Source organism: Phodopus roborovskii, unplaced genomic scaffold (genome assembly GCF_943737965.1).
Source record: "Phodopus roborovskii unplaced genomic scaffold, PHOROB, whole genome shotgun sequence".
Classification (NCBI taxonomy): domain Eukaryota; kingdom Metazoa; phylum Chordata; class Mammalia; order Rodentia; family Cricetidae; genus Phodopus; species Phodopus roborovskii.
The window spans coordinates 37,445,980-37,457,088 of NW_026126469.1; the positions used below are offsets into that span (position 1 = coordinate 37,445,980).

Sequence of the window (11,109 nt, forward strand, 5' to 3'; positions counted from 1 at the left end):
TTCATGGGATAGAAGACATTTAATAAACCACATTTGTATGGATCACCATTGTACTACTAGAGGTAAAAGCAATACTGTTATTAAACAGAGAGAGACAGAATGAGAGAGAAAATGAGTGAATTTAATAGAAAAAGGCAATAAAATAAATCAAATGTTATTAACCTTTATAATAAATACATATGCACTATTCGTGTGTGTGTGTGTGTGTGTGTGTGTGTGTGTGTGTGTTTGTACAGAGAAGACTAGGAAGAGGTACAAAAAAAGATAAATATTTATCTTTTATAAAATACGTAGCTCTATGACATTGAATTAGTCCTGTCAGCTTTGTCAACTTGAGACATCATTAAATCAACTGGGACGAAAACTTCGGTCTAGACAATTGAGGAATTGTCTAGATCAGATTGGCCTGATCTGATGTGCTCTGTATAGGAAATCTAGCAAAGCACGAGTACCTTTATGATTTCTGCCTTCAAATTCCAGTTTGTCCTGGCTAGTTTTATGTCAACCTGATGCAAGCTAAAGTCATCTGGGAGGAGAGAACTTCAATTGAGAAAATGTCTGTAAGATCAGGCTGTTGAGAGGCAAGCTGGTAGGGTGGTTTCTTAACTAGTGGTTAATGGAGGAGGGCCCAGCCCATTGTGTGCAGGGACACCCTGGGCAGGTGATCTTTGCATCAGATCCTCACTCCCCAGGTTCCTGCCCTCACTGCTTCCAGTGGTGAACTGTGAGTGAAGTAAACCTTTTTCTCCTCAAGTTGTTTTTTGGTCACGGTGTTTCATCACAGCAATAGTCACTCCTAAGACAGCACTTAAGTGCCTGTCCTAACTTCCCTTAGTGGTGATTGTGACCTGGAAGCTTAATACCGATAAGTCATTCCTCCCCCCTCCTTAATTGCTTTTGGTCAGGGTGCTTTACCACAGCAACCTAAAAGAAACTAGAATATCATCTCATCTGTCTTCCTGTCTGTCTTTGTTTCTTTTCTCTCTTCCTTCCTCCTTATTCTTTTATCTCATCTACACTTTCCAGAAGCCCTGCCATAAATAGATGATTCTTTATTCTAAGAACAACATGTTGAACAAGTAATAATGGGGAATAGATGTGATAAAAGAAGAAATATTCAGAGGGAAGAAAATATATGCCAGAGATATAAAGTAGTGGTCAATGATTGAATTTTCTTATTTAAAGAAATGTGTGTAATGGTGTTTTGCCTTTATTTATCTCTGTGTATCACCTGCCTGACTTGTGCCCACAGAAGCTAGAAGAGGTCATTAGATCTCCTAGAACTGGAGTTGCAGACAGTTATGAGCCATGTAGCTGCTAGGAATTGAACCTGGGTCCTCTAGAAGAGCAGTAAATGCTCTTTAGCTCTGAACCATCTCTTCCACCAAAGTACTACAAAATTTTAAATAAGAGGGTTAGAATATGAATATAGGGTGTTTCATTCTGAACTTAAAAAGTGCTACAAGTGTTCTGAAAAGGTAAAGCTTGGAGAAGACTAATCTGGGTTGGATAAATAAATGTAGTTTTAAATGAATCAAGTGAAACAATTTCCCAAAGAGTGAATGCAAGCTAAAGTGTCATTTTGAACAATGGAAGGCAATCCTGTGATCTTTGAGTCTGACCCTATTTTATCTGATCTTTGGTCACCTTGTTTGACAGTGGATCTTACTGAGAAGCAGACAACTGAAATACTGATTAGATTCTCAAAAAAAAAAAATAAATAAATAAATAAAATAAAATAAAAAGGAAAACTGACCAAACTGTAACCTCTAAGACGTCATGGAACATTCCTGATAGATGTCTTTATACATTCAGTGACAGCCAACATGGAAACCAGATCAGGTCACCAATGGAAACAAGCCATAGCAGGTCAGATTTCTACTAAGCAAAAGGCAAACAGAGCGGTTGAAAAACATGTTCAACTCACAAAACCTGCCATTGAGTTTTTTATTTCTGCCTTATCCACAGCTGCCAAACATTGAAGGTAGCCAAGATACCCTTCAGAGGGAGGTGGATAAATAATTTATAGTACATGAACAATTGAACATCAATCAGTAATAAAAGAAAATATACCAACAAAGAAGTAAGGGAATCTCAACTATGTATTGGTAAGTGAGAGACGCAAACAGTAAAGGTATATTACAAGTCCAACCAAATGTATGCTGTTCTAGAAAAAGCAAAATTATAGAATCAATGAGAAGATTTTTGGCTGCCTGAGGCTTGAAAAGGGAAATGGATACATGGAGCCCCAAATAATCACTTGGCAATGATATTGCTCTTTATGGACATTTTTTTAGATTCACTAAATTTATTTTAAAAATTATAAAACGTTTCTTACAAAAGGGCATTACATTCTGCACACTGCTCTAAACAAATGCCCAGGAACATGTGGACTATTACTTGCCTTCCCCTCCCAACCCCCCCACATGTGACAGTGACCACAAAGCAAGGGGTTCAGAATAATACACAGGGGAATTAAAAAAACAAAAACACCAGGAATGAACAAAAAGTAAAATTCACTCCCCCTGCTGCTGTTTCAAAATTTCAGCGTTAGTTTTTGCATGCCCTCCCCGCCAACCCTGTTTGTAAGGAATTAAAACATTACATCTGGTGAACAGCAAAAAGTACACTACACCTCAAATGCAGAACACCTATGAAGCAGAGGAATGTTGGCTTTTTAAAAGAGAAACAGAAAAAAAAAAGATGCAGGACTCCTTCAGTTCTTCACTAGACTTAGAAAAACTTTCCAGAATACTGTTTTACACTATAAAAAAGAAAAAATATATATCTTGCTTTAGAATCCTTCAACATCTGTATACTTCTTCTCACTGTTCTGCAGCATATACTGTGCATTCTTTATCTGGTCCTGTGTTCCTGTAATGGTATTGATCCGATGTTCGGATCCTTCTAAAGGCTCATCAGTTTTGATTGATGCTCCCGACTCATGAGGGATTTGTTTGATCCACTGACCACCTTTGCCAATAATAGATCCAGCCAAATCTTTGGGAATAGTTACTTGTGTAGTAATAGTAAGTTCACCAAGATCACTGTATGATCCACGGCCCCCTGCATAGGAATAATCTTATCCAGAACCACCCTGTGGTTCTGCCATTCTGACGGACTCCATGTGTCAATTGCAGAGTCCCAAGTTTTATCAGCACTGAACCCAACCATGCCATCATAGCAGTCCCCAGGGCCTTCCTCTTCTGGGGTAAGCCATTAGATCTCCCCCCCTCTGGATGGTGGTAGAGGAGAAAGAGGAAGATTCGAGATCTGCTGCCACCCTGGCCACCTCGACCAGGGGGAGGTGGAGGAGATCCTCGACGAGGGCTCATATCATCATAATCTCTTCTAGCAGGAGGCATCGGACGCCCAGTCCGACTAGGAGGCATTCTGTCAAAACCACCTCTTCCTTGCATGGGAGATCCCACGGGAAGTCCACGGCGGTCATCAAACATCATTGTAAAAACCCACCATAATCATAGGTTTCATCATAAAATTTGGGATCACAAGACGGTGCACGACCTTTGATGGGAAACTCAGATATAAAATCAAGGACGATCCTGATGCATTCTATGACCCTGCAGGCTTTCCTCCAATGAGAACAACTCAGTTAGTGAAATGAGGGCAGCATTCCTGGAAAAGCCTGCCTGTTGTCTGAGTGTTTTCTCGAAGTTCTTTAATTTTTTGCAACTTTGACACCAATAATTCCTCCTGCCATACTCTGATGAATCAACAGGTCTCAACTCGCAGTCAAAGTCACTTCCTTTATAGTGTTGGTGCTCTTCCAAGGTAGGGATGGTTTTCTTCAGAATCTCTCCAATTGTTTCAATATCAGCACTGGCACTCGGTATGCGCTTGGGACCACTGCTACCTGGGACTGAAACACTGGCATTGTAGTGTGTGCTGAGAGCCTTAATGTCCTTGCCTCCTTTTCCTGTCACTGCCCCAACATTCTTCCTCCGAAGCAAAAGGCGCAGTTCAACCATCTCATCGGTGTTTCTAGATCTTTTAAAGGCTTGCTCCTCTTCCATGTCTTCTGCAGGGCATTTACCAAATTCACCGTTGGTTTTCGGTGTTGGGGAAGGTTTCTTCTGGCTGCTCGGTCTCCATTATCTTGAATTAAATGGATACACCAATAGACCACAACCAAGAGCCAGGCAAGCATGACAAGGACGTCCTTGCAACCAGGATACAGGGGATAATGGTTTCCTCTTTTTATGGACATTTTAGAGGTAGATTTATATCATTACATATTTGTCATTACTCATAAGTACAACATAGCAAAGGAAACAATGTTAAGTGTTGTTCCAACTTGATAATGATGTCAGCAATTGTCATTGCTTGTAACAGGTGCCCACTTTGGATGGTTTGATGACAGTCTGTGGAGGGTTATAAATGTTTTTGAAGGGTTGTATATGAGAAATCTTTTTTTTTTCCTGTTTCCTGGAATCTTAAACCAATCTTTAAAAAACAAAGTGAAGCCTAGATTGCCTTGGAGAACCCAAGATGTTAGAGATGCCACAGCTAAGCCATGGGATACTACTGGGGAAAGCAGCTAACAGAGAGGAACCAGCCTAAGAGAGAGAAGGACATTGCAGTCAACAAGGCTGAGAGGAGCTGGACAACTAAAGAATGTTTGGACATCAGATATGAAGATAAAAAGTTTGTAGTTTTCCCAGCTGATATTCAGTCTTGCTTTGGTACAATATTTCCTTGCTATGTTCCTTCCCCCTGTTTTGGAATGAAAATGTATATCCTGTGCCATTACATGTGACCTGATCTGATTCCTCCAAGATGCTTAAGTTCTACTGGAGAAAATCAAGAAGAAACCACCAGCAGCAGCTAGCAAAAGCTTCTTATACAGACCAAAAGTTCTTTTCATTTGCGAAGATTCCACCACATTGTTCTCCAGTTTGCAGTATTCAGAATATCCATGCAACTGATGGAAGGCTTGAACTGGGCTTATGAGATGAAAGTTTTTTTTGAGAAGAACCCTCAAATTCAGGTTTCCATTTAGGAATGTTCTTATAAAAAGAAAGTGTAAGTTCCTGCACTTGCAGGGCTGTCCTTGTTTCCACGACTCCCGGTAAATTGCAAGAGTTTTATTGCCACACCTGCAAGCCATGTGGAAATCAAGGACCTTTAACCAGGCTCCTTAATCTAAGTTAGCTATATGTAAAGTGTAGAAAATACCTACCTCGCCATTTAAAGATAACATGAAATAAATAAATGAATATCTCTACTTGGGTTCCGACATAGGGTGATTTCTTTAAAAATACAACTGTCATCATTTTTTTATATAAAAATTTCATACAATGTATTTTGATCATTCCCTCCCAATTCCCTCCAAGATTCTCCACCTCTCTATTCATCCAAACTTATGGTCTATTCTTTGTCTCTCAAAAATTAATTAATTTTTTTAAAAGGCACACACACACAGAGGCGGGGCAGAGGGAGAGAAATTCCATCAAAACAAACAAGCAAAAGACCAATAAAACAAAAAAAAAAAAAATGCCAAAATGGGCAAAAATACCACTGAGCTTATTTTGTGTCGGCCCACTACTCCTGGCCATGGGGCCTAACCTGACATGTGGTTAATGATATACCCAGTGAGACTTGATAGAAGAAAAATTATTTTCTCCTTTACTAGAGGGTATCTATTGTAGACATAAAGTTCTTAATAAGGAGTGATATACAGTATCTACTCCCCTTGTATTATACTAAAATCTGTCAAGACTACTCCCCACTATATCTTCTATCAGACTCAGAATATATTGTCTTCTATTCAGGTCTTTGAACCTTTTGGAGTTGAGTTTTGTGCAGGGTGGCAACATGCCAATATACGCAAATAGTCACAGAGATGTGAGAACACAGTATGGAAACTAACCGGAAAGGACTATTGGGACTCATGCATCTGAGTGTGTTCACATTATCACCCCAGAAGAGCTATATCAATTCAATGCCTGGCTGACATTGCAAAGCATTGTATCTTCTAAAGTTGGCTGAGATGTCATCCCTAGGATTTTGTAAGCTTTCCCTAAGAATGCTAAAATTGTGTGGCTGCCTGAAGCAGGACAGATTGCTGGCAAGCACAGCAGTATTAGTAAGAGTTCTCCTGATAGACAAGAAACAGTGGACATAAATGATGGAGAGAGAGAATATAAATTTATTTTTAGGATAATTGGTTCACATTATGGATACATGGTTGCTCCCATCATAGGTCATCTGCATAATATAGACCCAGATAACTCAATAGCGTTGTTCCACCCAAGTCTGAAAACTGAAGAAAATAGTGATTTAATTCTGTTTGAGGCTAAAGGACTGAGAGCCTCCAAGATGCTGGCTCAAGTTTCAGAGTCCAAAGGGCAAAAACAAACAAACAAAAAAATCTAAACTCTGGATCTTCAGAGACAGGAGAAGAAAGGTGACCCACTCTCATGAAAGAACATAAGAATTTGCACTTCTGCCTGATTCCACCCCAATCTCAAATATATTCAGTGAATTCTACCATGTTTCAAGAGGTTCTTCCCAATTCAATCCACTAACCTATAGACCAATCTTCTTAAGAGAAATCAGTATCCAGAAACAATGTTCTACCAGCCATATTACTAAGCATCTCTTAGTGCTGACAAATTGTCACCTAGAATTAGCTATCACAGGCTCAGTTCATTTAAAAGTGTCCAAATCACTCCCTCACCCCAGGTTTCAAGAAACCATCCTGAGTGAGGTAACTTATTCCAAAAAGACAAACAGGGTATGTACTCACTCATATATGGATATAAGACATTAGAGGAAAGTTTGATTGCCATCTACAATAACACACCTCCAGAGAAACTGGCAGGAAACGAGGGGACACTAAGGAGAGACAGACATACATGGTCCTCTAGAGAAAGGGGGAAAGGGACAAGATCTCCTGAACAAATTGGAGAACATGGTGTGGCAGGTAGTTATGAGATACAGAAGGGGAGAAGAGGAGCTGGAGCGGGGATGAGAACATGAAGGATCAAGAAGACTGAGTCGGGGAAAATAGAGGAGAACAAGAAAAGAGATACACACAATAGAGGAAGCCAATTACAGGTTTCAGAGGAGTATGATGATACAAACATATATGTTTGTTTATATTATATTATATTATAAACATATGTTATAAACATATATATATCCAAGTCCATTTGTAATGAAAACAAACATTTTGAGACAATATTTGGGAATTTGGGCGTCGTTCTTTCCAAACTACTTCCTGCTGGTAAGGGCACTGTCATGGGGGGATTGAAGAAGATTCAGAAATCCTGGCTGTGAAGTCTGTGGGGCTAAGCTTTGTCTTGCTGTTTGAATGTAGGATTATCTCGTACTCTGTTTCAGGCGGTCTGCTTGACCGAACCACATAGTCTCCAAAGAATCCGTCTTTTCATTTTCGTGAAAACAAAACTAGGAAATCCTTTCCCCAGTAACTTGTCCTTGAACTTAAAATTTTTGGAGTCAAAGCATTTTTTTTTAATTTAATTTATTATTTTACATGTTGATCCCAGTTCCCATTACAGGTTTTAAGAGAAATCTGGCACTAGGGAAATGTCCAGACATCCTACAAGGATGACCCAAACTAACAATCTAAGCAATAGTGAGAGGCTACCTTAAATGCCCTTCCCCAACAATGGAGATTGAGGTTCTGACCTGTTATGCCATCCTAGAACCTTTGTCCAGAACCTGGCATCCAGATGTGATGCAGAAGCAGACACCCACAGCTAAGCACTGAACCAAACTCCTAGAATGCAGTTATAGAGAAAGAGGAGACCACGAGCAAAGGGGTCGAAGAACAGGCCTCAAGGTGGAAACCCACAGAAACTGCTGACCAGAACAAGGGGAAGCTCTGGACCCCAATAATAGCTGGTAAACCAGCCCCTGTATATGGGTGTCTGTTAGGAGGCCTCTGGTATCGGATCAGTATTTACCAGTATTATTATCAGTATAGGAATGGTCTTTCGGAGCCCATTCCACATAGAGGGATACTCTCTCAGCCTAGATAGCCCTTCCCCAGATGATGTGATAGACTTTGAAGATCCCCTGGGGAAGGCCTCACACTCTCCCTGGGGAGCCAGAAGGGGGGCGTGGGATGGGGGTGCTGGGGGCATGGGAGGATGAGAGGGCAAGGGAACTTGGGATTGATATGTAAAATAAGATTGTTTCTAATAAAAAAAAAATAGATGTCCAAATCAGGGCCCTAATCACCCAACAATCAGCCAGAAAATGGAAAGACAGTCACCCATACTTCCCACAAGTCCTCTGGTGGTAAACAAGGTGTTCTCTTTTATTACTATTATTTTGTCTAACTACATTTGTTGTTGTTCTTTGGCTTGTTGGTTTGTTTGTTTCTTTTGCCTAAACTAGACATAGAGGAGTAGAAATCGAGCAAAGAAGACCCCAAATTCTAAAGTTTGTACACGTAAACATCCACAACCTAAGATGCTTTTTCCTAGCTGTCTCCCTCTGCCTCCTAAACAAACAACTCGTAAGTGGCTGCCAGAAAACTGATGCCTCAGAAGGCGGAGAGAAGGGAATTTTAGAGGAAGAAAGGAGCAAACTCATGGAATCTGAGCACAGTGCAATTGTGCCATTCTGGGTCAAGGAAGAAATGCAGAGGAATTAAAGATTTCCTAGAATTCAACAAGAATGAAGACCACCACACCAAAACTTATGGGACACTTTAAAAGCAGTGCTATGAGAAAGTTCATTGCACTAAGGTAATACATGAAGAAAAAGAGGCTAGAGATTAACAGCACAACTGAAAGCACTAGAACAAAAGCAAACTCTTGGAGTAGAGCGGCAGGAAATAATCAATTTGAGGAGGCTGAAGTCAATAAAGTAGAAACCAGGAAAACAATACAAAGAATCAATGTAATAAAAAGTTGTTTCTTCAAGAAAATCAACAAGATAGACAAACCTTTATCCAAACTAACAAAAAAGCAGAGAGAGAATATGCAAATCAACAAAATCATAAATGAAAAGGGGGATATAACAACAGATGCTGAGGGGACACTTCAGGACATACTTTGAAACTTTTACTCCACATATTTGAAAATTTAATGGAAATAGACAAATTTCTGGATAGGTAGCACTTACAAAATTAAATCAAGAACAGATAAGCAATTTAAATAGACCTATAACCCTAATGAAATTGAAGCAGTCATCAAAAGTCTCCCCCTGCACCCCCCCAAAAATAAGCCCAGGGCCATAATGGCTTCAGTGCAGAATTCTACAGAAATTCAAAAGAAGAGCTAGCCAATACTCCTCAAATTGTTCCACAGAATAGAAGCAGAAAGGTTCATTACCAAACTTTTTACAAGGCTACAATTACCTTGGTACCAAGCCACACAAAGAAGACACAACTAAGAAAGAGAACTACAGACAATATCACTCATGAACACTGGGGCAAAAATACTCAAATAAAATACTGGCAAATCAAATCCGAACTCATCAGAGAAATCATCCACCATGACCAAATGGCAACCTGAACTTAGGAAAAGATCTCCAACCCCCACATCTGACAGAGGGCTGATCTCAAAAATATACCAAAGAACTCAAGAAACTAGTCACCAAAACACCAGAACTGAATAAAGAATTCTCAATGAGGAATACAAAATGGCTGAAAGACACTTAGAGAATGCTCAACATCCTTAGCCATCAGGGAAATGCAAATCAAAATAATTCTGAGATACCATCTTACTCCTGTCAGAATGACTAAAATCAGAAACATCAATGATAGATTAGGCTCCAGAGGATGTGGAGAAAGAGGACATCCCTCCACTGCTGGTGGGAATGCAAACTTGTTTAGCCATTTTGGAGATCCAGGTGGCTGTTCCTCAGAAAATGGGAATCATCCTACCACAGCTAAACACTGAGCTGAAATGGAATCAGTTGCAGAGAGGGAGGGAGCGTAAGAAAAGAGGTCAAGACCAAGCTACAGAAACCCACAGAGACAGCTGACCTGAACAAGTGGGAGCTCATGGCCCCCCCCTAGACTGATAGCTAGAGAAACCAACATTGAACCAACTCAGACCCCCTAAAAATGGATCTCAATTAGAAGGCCTGGGCAGTCTAGGGACCTCTGACAGTGGATCAGGATGTATCCCTGGTGCAACAAAATACTGGGAGCACATTCACCCATGAAGGGATATTCCCTTAACCTAGAGATAGGAAGGAGGACCTGGATTCCTACTCCAAATGACAATTTTGATGATCCCACCTGGAAGAGGAATCATCCTCCCGTGGAATGGGTGGGGTGAGGGGATCGGAGGGAGTATGGGAGGGAGAGGGAACTGGGATCAATATGTAAAATAAGAAAAAATAAGAATAATAATAATAAAACAGCTTAAAAAAAAAGAAGGAAGAAAAAGCAGCACAATGGATTTTTCTCCATGTGATAGATGTTTACAGCACATCCATAGCAGTCCGATCAGAAGGAGGCTTCGCTTCATAAGAACTGCAACAGCTCATAGGAGAAGTCTTGGAGATCTGACATTCTAATTGTAGTTCACTTTTAAAATTTCTTGGCTGTTTTGATTACTGGCTTGTGTCATATTGATTAGTGACACATAAGACAATATGGAAAGAAGTTAAAAGTTTCCAGCCACAACAGAGAAAAAAAAAAACAAAATGTTTACAACCAGCTTTGAACTCACCCACAATAAGACTTGAGGGGAAAATCAGAGATTCCTACTAAAGCTCCCACTAATTCATGCTAACTTCCTGCCCCAAAACCATTTGAAAAGCTTGAGAGAACATATGACCTCTAAAACAAGTCTGAATAAACAAGAATGGGGATAAAATGGAACCAGGATAGAGCTTCTTGAGGAAGTAATCAGCAGTGCTGGAGAGATGGCTAAGCAGTTAGGGACACTTGCTGCTCTTATAGAGGACCCAGGTTCGATTCCTACCTTACATGACAACTCACAACCGTCAGTAACTCCAGTTCCAGAGGGCCCAGAACCTCGCACACACACCCATGCAGGCAGCACCAATACATAAAATACAAAACAAATAAAAAGTTAAAAAACATTTTTAGAGAAAAAAAATTAAGTGGCAAAGATATACACACATGCTAACTAATCT

General features: G+C 40.1%; 1 pseudogene; it reads right to left on the reverse strand.

The window, feature by feature from the left end:
- Positions 1 to 2,698: 2,698 nt before the first annotated feature.
- On the reverse strand, positions 2,699 to 4,134 carry LOC127226864 (heterogeneous nuclear ribonucleoprotein K-like; annotated as a pseudogene).
- Between the last annotated feature and the right edge of the window lie 6,975 nt (positions 4,135 to 11,109).